Source organism: Sus scrofa, chromosome 2 (assembly GCF_000003025.6).
Source record: "Sus scrofa isolate TJ Tabasco breed Duroc chromosome 2, Sscrofa11.1, whole genome shotgun sequence".
NCBI lineage: Eukaryota > Metazoa > Chordata > Mammalia > Artiodactyla > Suidae > Sus > Sus scrofa.
In genome coordinates, this window is record NC_010444.4 from 53828325 (window position 1) to 53838076 (window position 9752).

Below are 9752 nucleotides of genomic sequence, written 5' to 3' on the forward strand. Positions count from 1 at the left end.
CACAAGTCACCCCTGTACTCCTTTTTGTTCTCTATCACCATGAAATTACCCCCTTGTGTAACATGATATGCTAGATTGATTTGGCAATTCAAAATTTTATGTACATATTACGTGCCTTTTTTCATGTCTGACTTTTCCTTTGCATTATATCTGTTAATATTTATTTGTGCATTTGTAGATTACTAATTTACATTGTTACTGAATACTCCATTTGGTACCTAACCTTTATTTACTAACTCATTTTTCTTAATGTGCTAATGTGAATATTGTAGAATTTCATTATTAAAAGTGAATGTTTATGAGCTTATCTTTTGAAGACTCTGTGGAAGAATAACTTTAGAAATGATTCAAAAGTGTAAGTTTAAATTTAAAGGCTAGAAATCTATTTATCTTCTTTTATATTTTACATTATTTTTTTAATCATCTCATGGATTTTTACAGATTTTTAATGAAAGTATTTATCACCTGAATTTTACCTTTTTGGAACACAGAATGGAATCTCTTTTTAAAAATAAATAAATGTGATTTTTCATTAAAAACCATGTGTGTTTATGAATAACTCAACTGAACTAAACATGAAAATTAGAAAAAATAAAAAATATGCAATTCATGAGTTCATTTAAATTTCATATTCTTCTTCCTTCTTTTAGGATAAATAAAATACATACCTCCACACTATGCTTGGTTTTGTGCTTCCTCCTAGGAAGGCATATGGTACCCCAAACCCACCATTATCCACTGTAGTCCAAGAAGCACTATATTATTTCAGGATCAATTTATTCCCTGGATTTGCTGGGACATGAAAAGTGCTGTGTGGGGTTATTTTAGTATGTCTTTGATTGAACACATTGTTACTATGTTCACACATGGCTACTACATCAGATAGATATTGGAATAGATTATTATAGCCTGTAATATATTCATGGAAACATCAATATAAATAATCATCCATGTATGAACATCTTCACTAGAGCTCTGGATTCCAGAGGAGTGATTATAGAATTCAGGTAGAGCACAAAAGTGGGAAAAGATCATCAAAGTGAGTTGGAAGGACAGTTTTACTCCACCCAAGTCACTCCTTCCCCAATATCATGAAGCTCAGAGCAGAGAGAAATTTGCTCTCTTTTAGAGTTCTTGCATGGGGAAAATAAGTCAACTGAGCATGCAGGTTTAATACAGATTCAAACATCAAGCCTAATCACCCACTGATCCTGTGAGAAAAAAAGCACATTTTATCTGTCTGCTAGCCTCCCCTAAATTGCTGGCTGGGCTTACTGATTTAAGGCTGCTGCCCCTCGTAAATCTCCTCTACAAAGCCTGGAACTTGTGACTTCTTTAAATATGAAAAACCTAATTCAAAAATACAAGTTCACAGTTTGGAACATGACACTAGTAAATGACTAATACACAAGCAATTGACCATAGAGAAGTGGAGATCTAAAAACTGCCTGACAAAAATTCAGGATACTTATCTTAAAGAATTTAGTGAGCCAAAAGAGAACACAGACAACTAAGTTGTTATATCAAAGAACCAATATTTGAACAAGATGAGAAATTCAAGAAAAAGTTTGCTTCCTTGAAACCAAACCAAAATCCTGGAATTGAGAACAAGATGACCAAACAGGGGAAAAAAAAAAAAATACATATATATATACACACACTAAATAGCAGTTATCAAGCCAAAGAAAGAGTGAGAGCTCAAAGGCATTACATATCTAGATAGTTGATCCGGAAAAAAAAAAATCCGAAAGAGTGAAAAATCTCGGTTTGTAGGATTTCATACACAAACAATATAGACATTTTGAGGATTCCAGAAGAAGGAGACAAAAGTAAATAGGACAGAAAGCTTATTTAAAGAATTAATGCCACAAACTTCCCCAACCTGAGGAAGGAAATAAACATCCAGATTCAAGAAGACCAAAGAATTCAAAATAAATTAATCAAAGTGTCTTCACTAAAATGAATAACTCAAGGAAATTGTAAATCTTATTTTAAAATTTAATTTGCAGCAATATTATTCTTTTGCAAGTAAAAGCTATAATTAATTTACTTACTGGAAATTAGGAGAAATATAAAAATATTTACTGTTTTATTTCCATAAGTATGCTTTTTGAATATGTTCAAATTTATTGCATCAAAATTAGTGATATTTATTTTGTTTAATATGTGAAAATTACTTTATACTGTAATGGGTATTTCTGTCTGAATGGAAACAATTGAAAATAGATAATAACAAAAAATAAATCACAGGATACTCTCATACAGTGGCTATTTTAAGAATTGTTGCTTTATGTTTTTATTAAACTAACCATATTGCATTTACCTTATTAAACTTTTAGACAATATAATAAAAACTGAGAAATACATTAATACATGCAGATTTATCATTCATGTGCACTGACTGAACAACAATATTTAAAATATATGATAAAACATGTTTAGAGACATAATATTAGAAGAAAATGAATGAACAATTTGTGTCTTTACCCACTGACTTGGCCCTTAACACACTTGTAAAAACACTGCTAGAAGTTATCAAAACTCTTTCCCTAAATTTGGATTCTAGCCATCCTGGGAAAATAGTGACTTAACCTATATTGGCTAAATCTCAGTGGACATTCCTAAGCAAATTAAAAAAAAAAAAGCATTAAAATAAATCTCCAGGTAAAGAAGTCCTATAATTATTTTGCCCCTGAGTTTCCAAGGAGGTTTTAAAATGTCATTTGCAGAGATGAAAGATTAATACATATATTCACTTAGAAAGTTTTCCAAGAAGTTTACTCAGAAAATGACTTTATATGATGTCCATTGGACCTCTGTCTGCTAATCAAGCCAGTGCGTTTTTGAAAGTGTGGACATAACAAAAGGTACTAATTCTAATAATATGTTTATTTTTATTCACCACAGAAGAGGAGAGACTCTTCAGAAAGTGCTTAAGAGAAATTTATTCAGCATTAAGTACTTCTCTTTAAATAGCAAGCAATGAATAGATCTAGGGATTTTTACCTTATTAGCCAGGGAACTCAAAAATAAAACTTTGACTGGAGTTGGTTTGAACAAGATATATAAATAACTTATGCTAAAAAATATATCACAACAAAATAAAAATATAGATGGACTCTTCAAATATGTATTCATGTATTTTAAGACATGAAGCTCTTTTAAAATTAAAACATGTTATTAGACAGTTGAGAATTGACCAGATTGTAAATGGTGAAATGATAGAAAAACATCAAGACTGATATCATAGGAGCTGCTGATATTGCCTAGGTACTACTTTTCTGGGCTTATGGTGAATGGAACTTCCCTCAACTATATCGTATTCTGAGATATAGTTGAAGGTAGCTATAATATTCTATGACAAATCTGGTAAGAAATATTTATATGCATTAACATGATACTTTAATTATGAGAAGAATTTGTTTGTTCCTAATTGCATCGAGACATTTATAGAGAAATAAGAAGTTAGATAAATAGTGTTGATTAAAGAAGGGATGGTTCATTGCATCCACAGCCTGTGATGTGGCCTCTGGAAATGGGAAGGATTGCAACAAGTAAAGAATGCTTTATACATAGCAGCAGTAATATTTTATTCCTTAGGGGTAGAGATGCTTTTAAGAAACCACACTGTATAATAACATATTTACCGATTCTATTATATCAATGTTTTGGCAGTTTGGGTTATAGTTTGTGTTGAACTCATTCATGATTTAAAGTAATCCATTTAGGAATGTGTGTTATATCCTATATAAAAGTTAATTAATAAATAGAACAATTTAAGTGGGAGGTATAGCAAGTGACTGCACTTTTTACTATACTGTTCAGCAGAAATGGTAGAGTATGAAATGGACATCATAAATTATTTTGGGATTTAATTCATAAATGCACTTTGTATATGCAAAGTGAGATGAGAGGCTTGGAAGATGCTTTGGAGGTTCTCAACTGATGCTTTAAGAACACATGTCACACTTATGGATTCCAATCTCAAATATGGATTGTGAAAGACAGTGTATCTTATTTCTTATTTCTTATATATTTTTCATTAATAAAGATGGGTAAACAGTGTACTCTTGGTAAATTTAACACTGCTTTCTACTTGTTCTTTTAAATTAATCCACAGTTTTAATCAAAATTTAGAAATTACTTGTCTAGATTCTACATTAAAACAGAAATGGAATATATATATAGTGAAGTTCAAAATTGATTTATAAGATATGGACATATATAAATGTCCATATAATATATGGATATATAAAAATAAATATACATATGTATATATACACATATTGTGTATGTATATATACACACATAGACACACACACACACACACACACACATACATAAAGCATCTCTACTCCTGAGGAATAAAATTACATTACCTCTGCTGTTTTAAAGCATTCACTATTTGCTGCAATCTTTGCCATTTCCAGAGGATAAATCACAGCCTGTGGATAAAATGAATCATAGATAGATAGATACAGATATAGAAGATAGATTGTTAGATAGATAGATAGATAGATAGATAGATAGATAGATAGATAGATAGATGGATAGATAGATGATAGATAGACAGGGCAAGCAATATGAGAATCCAGCAGTCTGTATATTTTAAGGCAAAGTCACTTTAAGTTTCTGGATCCCAATTTCATCGTCTATAAAATGTCAGATGTGATTTTGAGCTTGATAGTGATCAGGAACAAATACAATGTAGTCTGAAATGCATCCTGATACATTCTACATGCTAGCTTACGGAGATGGTCAACAAAAGTTTACACCTTGATTTTTTTTTCTTCTATATAAATACGGTATAGATTCAAGGACTGATTTTTTCTTTGTTTTTCTAATCAAAAACTCATCATCAGAATTTTTTTTTGCTAGCTCTTTTCCTCTTGTAGGTCATCAGTGATGATGCATTGATTGCAATGCTTTTAAAAATATTAAAAATCAGAGATTTACAATGTTTTATAAATTGAGGTAGGTTATTTATTATTTTTCCAGTGGATAAAACTAAAATAAAAATGAATAATAAGCAATTTATATCTATTTTTATTAAGATAAAATGTAAAAATTAATAAATTAATGAATTGAATAAATAAAGCAGAATTCCTCTTGTGGCTCAGTGGTAGAATAACCTGACTAATATCCATGAGAATGTGGGTTCAAATCTGGCCTGGCTCATTGGGTTAAGGATCAGGTGTTGCCATGAGATGTGGTGTTTTCCTGTGTTTATTGACTATTTGTGTATCTTCGGCTATGTATTTATTCAAGAGCTCCCTCCATTTTTAAAGTAGTTTTTCTGTGGTTGTAGAGTCGTGCAGTTCTTTATATACTTCCCATATCAATTCATCATCTGGTATAAAAATGAGAGTCTAGTTCCATCCATGTTTCTGCAAATGGCATTCTTTTGTTCTTTTTATGGCTGAGAAGTATTCCACTGTGTATATATACCACCTCTTTCTAATATGATCATCTATTGATGGACATTTGGGTTGTTTCCATGTCTTGGCTATTGTGAATAGTGCTGCAATGAACATGAGGGTGCATGTGTCTTTTTTAAGGAAAGTTTTGTCTGGGTATATGCCAAGAGTGGGATTGCCAGGTGACATGGTAGTTCTATATATAATTTTCTGATACCTCCATGCTGTTCTCCATACATTTTTCTACATTTAATATCATGTTATTTGTTAACTAAGAAGATTTTACTTCCACTACTAACCAAATTAGAAGTGTCAAAGGGTATATCCTTGACTTTTCCTTCTCTTAAAGGAAAAGTTTTCAATCTTCACAATTAATTATAATGTTAGTTTTAAGTTCAATTTTTACCTGACATCAGTTTTATCTAACTTTAATATTTTATTCAAGTAGAGTTAAGAACATAATCTCAACAGTCCACAGAACAAATCAGTGGTTTCATAGCTCACTCCTCTAGTTCAACATGGCACATATTTTTATATAGTTTTGCCACATTTTCTCCTATTTACCCATGTATTTTTACCAATATGCTTATCTTCTCATGCTTAATTACTAAATAGTAAGTATCATCTCTTGACTTTTACTCTGGCTACAGCGGTTGAGAACTTCCCCCTCTACACACAGCCAACTCCACCTCTTTTTCTCTTCCCCCATACTTTCACCGTAGTTACATCCCACTTTATGTCTGTGGTGGCAAGGTTAAAAGCATTTATCCATCTGCTAGTATATTTTGCTAAAACACAAACATATTAATTATTGTAAAATCTGATATTTTAGTATTTCTATGTAAATAAATTCTACTCATTATTGGTATTTTTCATCAAAAACACTTATAATTATTATGAACACTTATAATTATATAGTTATAATTATTAATTTTTTAGTTTGCTAGAACCTTCGATGCCTGACACATTTAAAAAACACATGTAATAATATTCATGTTCTAATATGCTAATGTATCAGACTTCTTTGAAGATGCAAGTCCTGTTTTATAAAATGCATTATTTTCCACAGTTTTCAGTCATTTTTAGCTCACTGTTTATGAGTATGTGTGAATGTATATTTGTGTGAGTGTATGTGTGCATCTTCCTTTTTCATGCTTCAGACTTCCTTAAAAGGCTGTTAAGGTTTGTTTATATAAAAATAGTTACAACTAAAACACTACATTCTCTTCAGAACTGATTCACTTACAATGTCTCTGGAGAATTTCTCTTCCCAAGTCCATGAAAAGTCTCCCAGGATCAATTTTCTATTTTCTGTCTAAATGACTGAACATTCCTCTTTCCAAATTTCTTCATTTAAAGGCTTATCTATACTTACTATATCTTATGCTTATCTTCTCTGGTTTAATTTACAGTTTATATACTTTTTATATGATCATGATAGTTGGGCTTTAACAGAGGGAGATTATAAAGTTTTAAATCTACACCCTAATCAAGAGTTGAAAAACAAAACTTTAACTATAAGAAACTAAAAGGTAAAAATTAAATGTGTAAGACAAAGCACCAGAAACCAATGCATATTATATAAGTGTTAGAGAAATAAAGAGACATAAAACTTGTGCTATTTGGGAGAGCTTGTACAAAATTATGTCAAATTATAAATCAAAGCTGCGAGAAGTATAGTGTATAGATATACAAGCAAAGGCTCTATTTTAACTACATATTCAGAAACTCATTAAAGAGCAGAAGAGAGTGATGATACTTTTTTTAAATGATACTTGAAAATAAGGACTCATTTTATTTATTTTATTATAACACACACACACACACACACACACACACACACACACACACACACACAAACATATATATACACACCTGCAGCATATGGAAGTTCCTAGGCCAGAGGTTGAATCCAAGCCATAGCTGCAACCTATGCCACAACTACAGCAATGCCAAATCCTTTAACACATTTTACTGGGCTGGGGATTTAATCTTCACCTCCATAGCAACCTAAGCCACTGCTTTTGGGTTCTTAACTCACTGTGGTGCCACACCAGGAACTCCAGGATTCATATTAGATTTCATAAAAGATGAACCAGGTTGATACCTAACTTCAAGGAAGATCATTTTGACATTTCTGAGCAAAGAAAGCTAATAAAGAAAAATAGATTCTCAACATGAGCTGATAGGCTGCAAAAGTTTTAGAGTCAAACATGCATTAACATGTTACTTTAATTATAAGAAGAATTTATTTTGAAAGATAAGTCATTTGGTAATGGTAATAAACATTTACACATAATAGAATTCTATAGTGTATGCATTAACACTGATGTCCTATGAATATATTTTGATTATGATATTTGATTTTGATATTATGTGACTTTTTATAGGACCGAAAAACATATTTATCCTAATACAATCAAAATAATTTTTTATTATTTGTTTATTTTGCTTTTTAGGGCCTTACCTATGGCATATTGAGGTTCCCAGGCTAGAGGTCCAATCAGAGCTATAGCTGCCAGCCTACACCACACCACAGCAAAGCCAGGTCCAAGCTGCCTCTGAGACCTACACTGCAGCTCATGGCAACACCAGATCCTTAACCCACTGAGCGAAGACAGGGATCAAACCTGAAACTTCATGGTTCCTAGTCGGATTTGCTTTCACTGCACCTTGATGGGAATACCATAATAATGTTTTTATAACTACACAAATTCTTCAAAAACCCTTGGGCTGAAAAATGTTTGCATATTTAAATTTTAAACCTTGGCTCAAACCTAATATTTTTTTAAATGATAATCCAGTTCTTCATTTGAGTTGAATTTTTTAAAATAATACGCAGTCTGACTAAAGAACAATTTAAAATGGCTTCTTATTTTAAACCTGACTGACTTACTCTTGTGTCTGCCTTTAGGAAATATTGTATGAATGCCACATGGAAAATTATAATCAAACATCAACTGGTTTTATCTTATTGGGGTTATTTCCCCCTTCAAGAATTGGCCTGTTTCTTTTTATTATCATTGTTCTCATTTTCCTAATGGCTCTATTTGGCAACTTCTCCATGATTCTTCTCATCTTTCTGGACATCCATCTTCACAAACCCATGTATTTTTTACTTAGTCAGCTGTCCGTCATGGACCTGACATATATTTGCAATATTGTCCCCAAAATGGCCTCCAACTTTCTGTTTGGGAACAAATTTATCTCTTTCATTGGTTGTGGGGTTCAGAGTTTCTTCTTCTTGACTATAGCAGGTACAGAAGGATTGCTCTTGGCCTCTATGGCTTATGATCGTTATGTGGCCATTTGCTTTCCTCTTCACTACCCCATCAGAATCAGCAGGAGAGTGTGTGTATTGATGATAATGGGATCTTAGATAATGGGCTCTATCAACTCCTGTGCCCACACCACATATGCCCTCCATATCCCTTATTGCCAGACCAGGGCCATCAATCATTTCTTCTGTGATGTCCCAGCCATGTTGACTCTGGCCTGCATGGACACATGGATCTATGAATACACGGGGTTTGTGAGCACCATTGTCTTCCTCTTGCTACCTTTCATCGGTATTACATGTTCCTATGGTCATGTTCTCCTTGCTGTCTATCGCATGAACTCAGCAGAAGGGAAGAAGACGGCCTATTCGACCTGCAGCATCCACCTCACTGTGGTTACTTTCTACTATGCACCCTTTGTTTACACTTATCTACGTCCCAGATCCTTAAGATCTCCAACAGAAGACAAGGCTTTGGCTGTCTTCTACACAATCCTGACCCCATTGCTCAACCCTATTATCTATAGCTTGAGAAATAAGGAGGTAATGGGGGCCTTGAGAAGAGTAATGCAGAGAATCTACTCTATGTAACTATAGACAAAGTTTTTCTACGATTACCAGGAATTGCATATAAATCCATTCATCTGCATTCAGTAATTGAAATATTATTATTACATGCAAGGACTACAATTAATCTAAAGGAGAAGAAAATAATTCATTCATGTGGACAAAATTATCATTCATAAGTAATGTGATACAACTTATATCATTATCTATATGAATGATCATGCATAGCATTGTTATTTTTCTTTATGGTGTTTTTTTCCCATCAACATGAAATATTTATTTCTTGCTGAAATGTTGTCAAAGAAAAGGTTTATTTGTCATGTAGTTGAACATGGAAACTATCTGATGCTTCCATTCAGCATAACCCTTCTACTACTTTCAGTATGTTTTCCAATATATGTAAATGATGTTTTCTGTATATCTAGATCAAATTAAAGCCAGAAGACTTCTCATTCTTTTCAAAGTAGACCTATAATTACTAAACAAATTTT

General features: G+C 32.2%; 1 pseudogene; it reads left to right on the top strand.

The window, feature by feature from the left end:
• LOC110259739 lies at window positions 8353–9285 on the top strand (annotated as a pseudogene).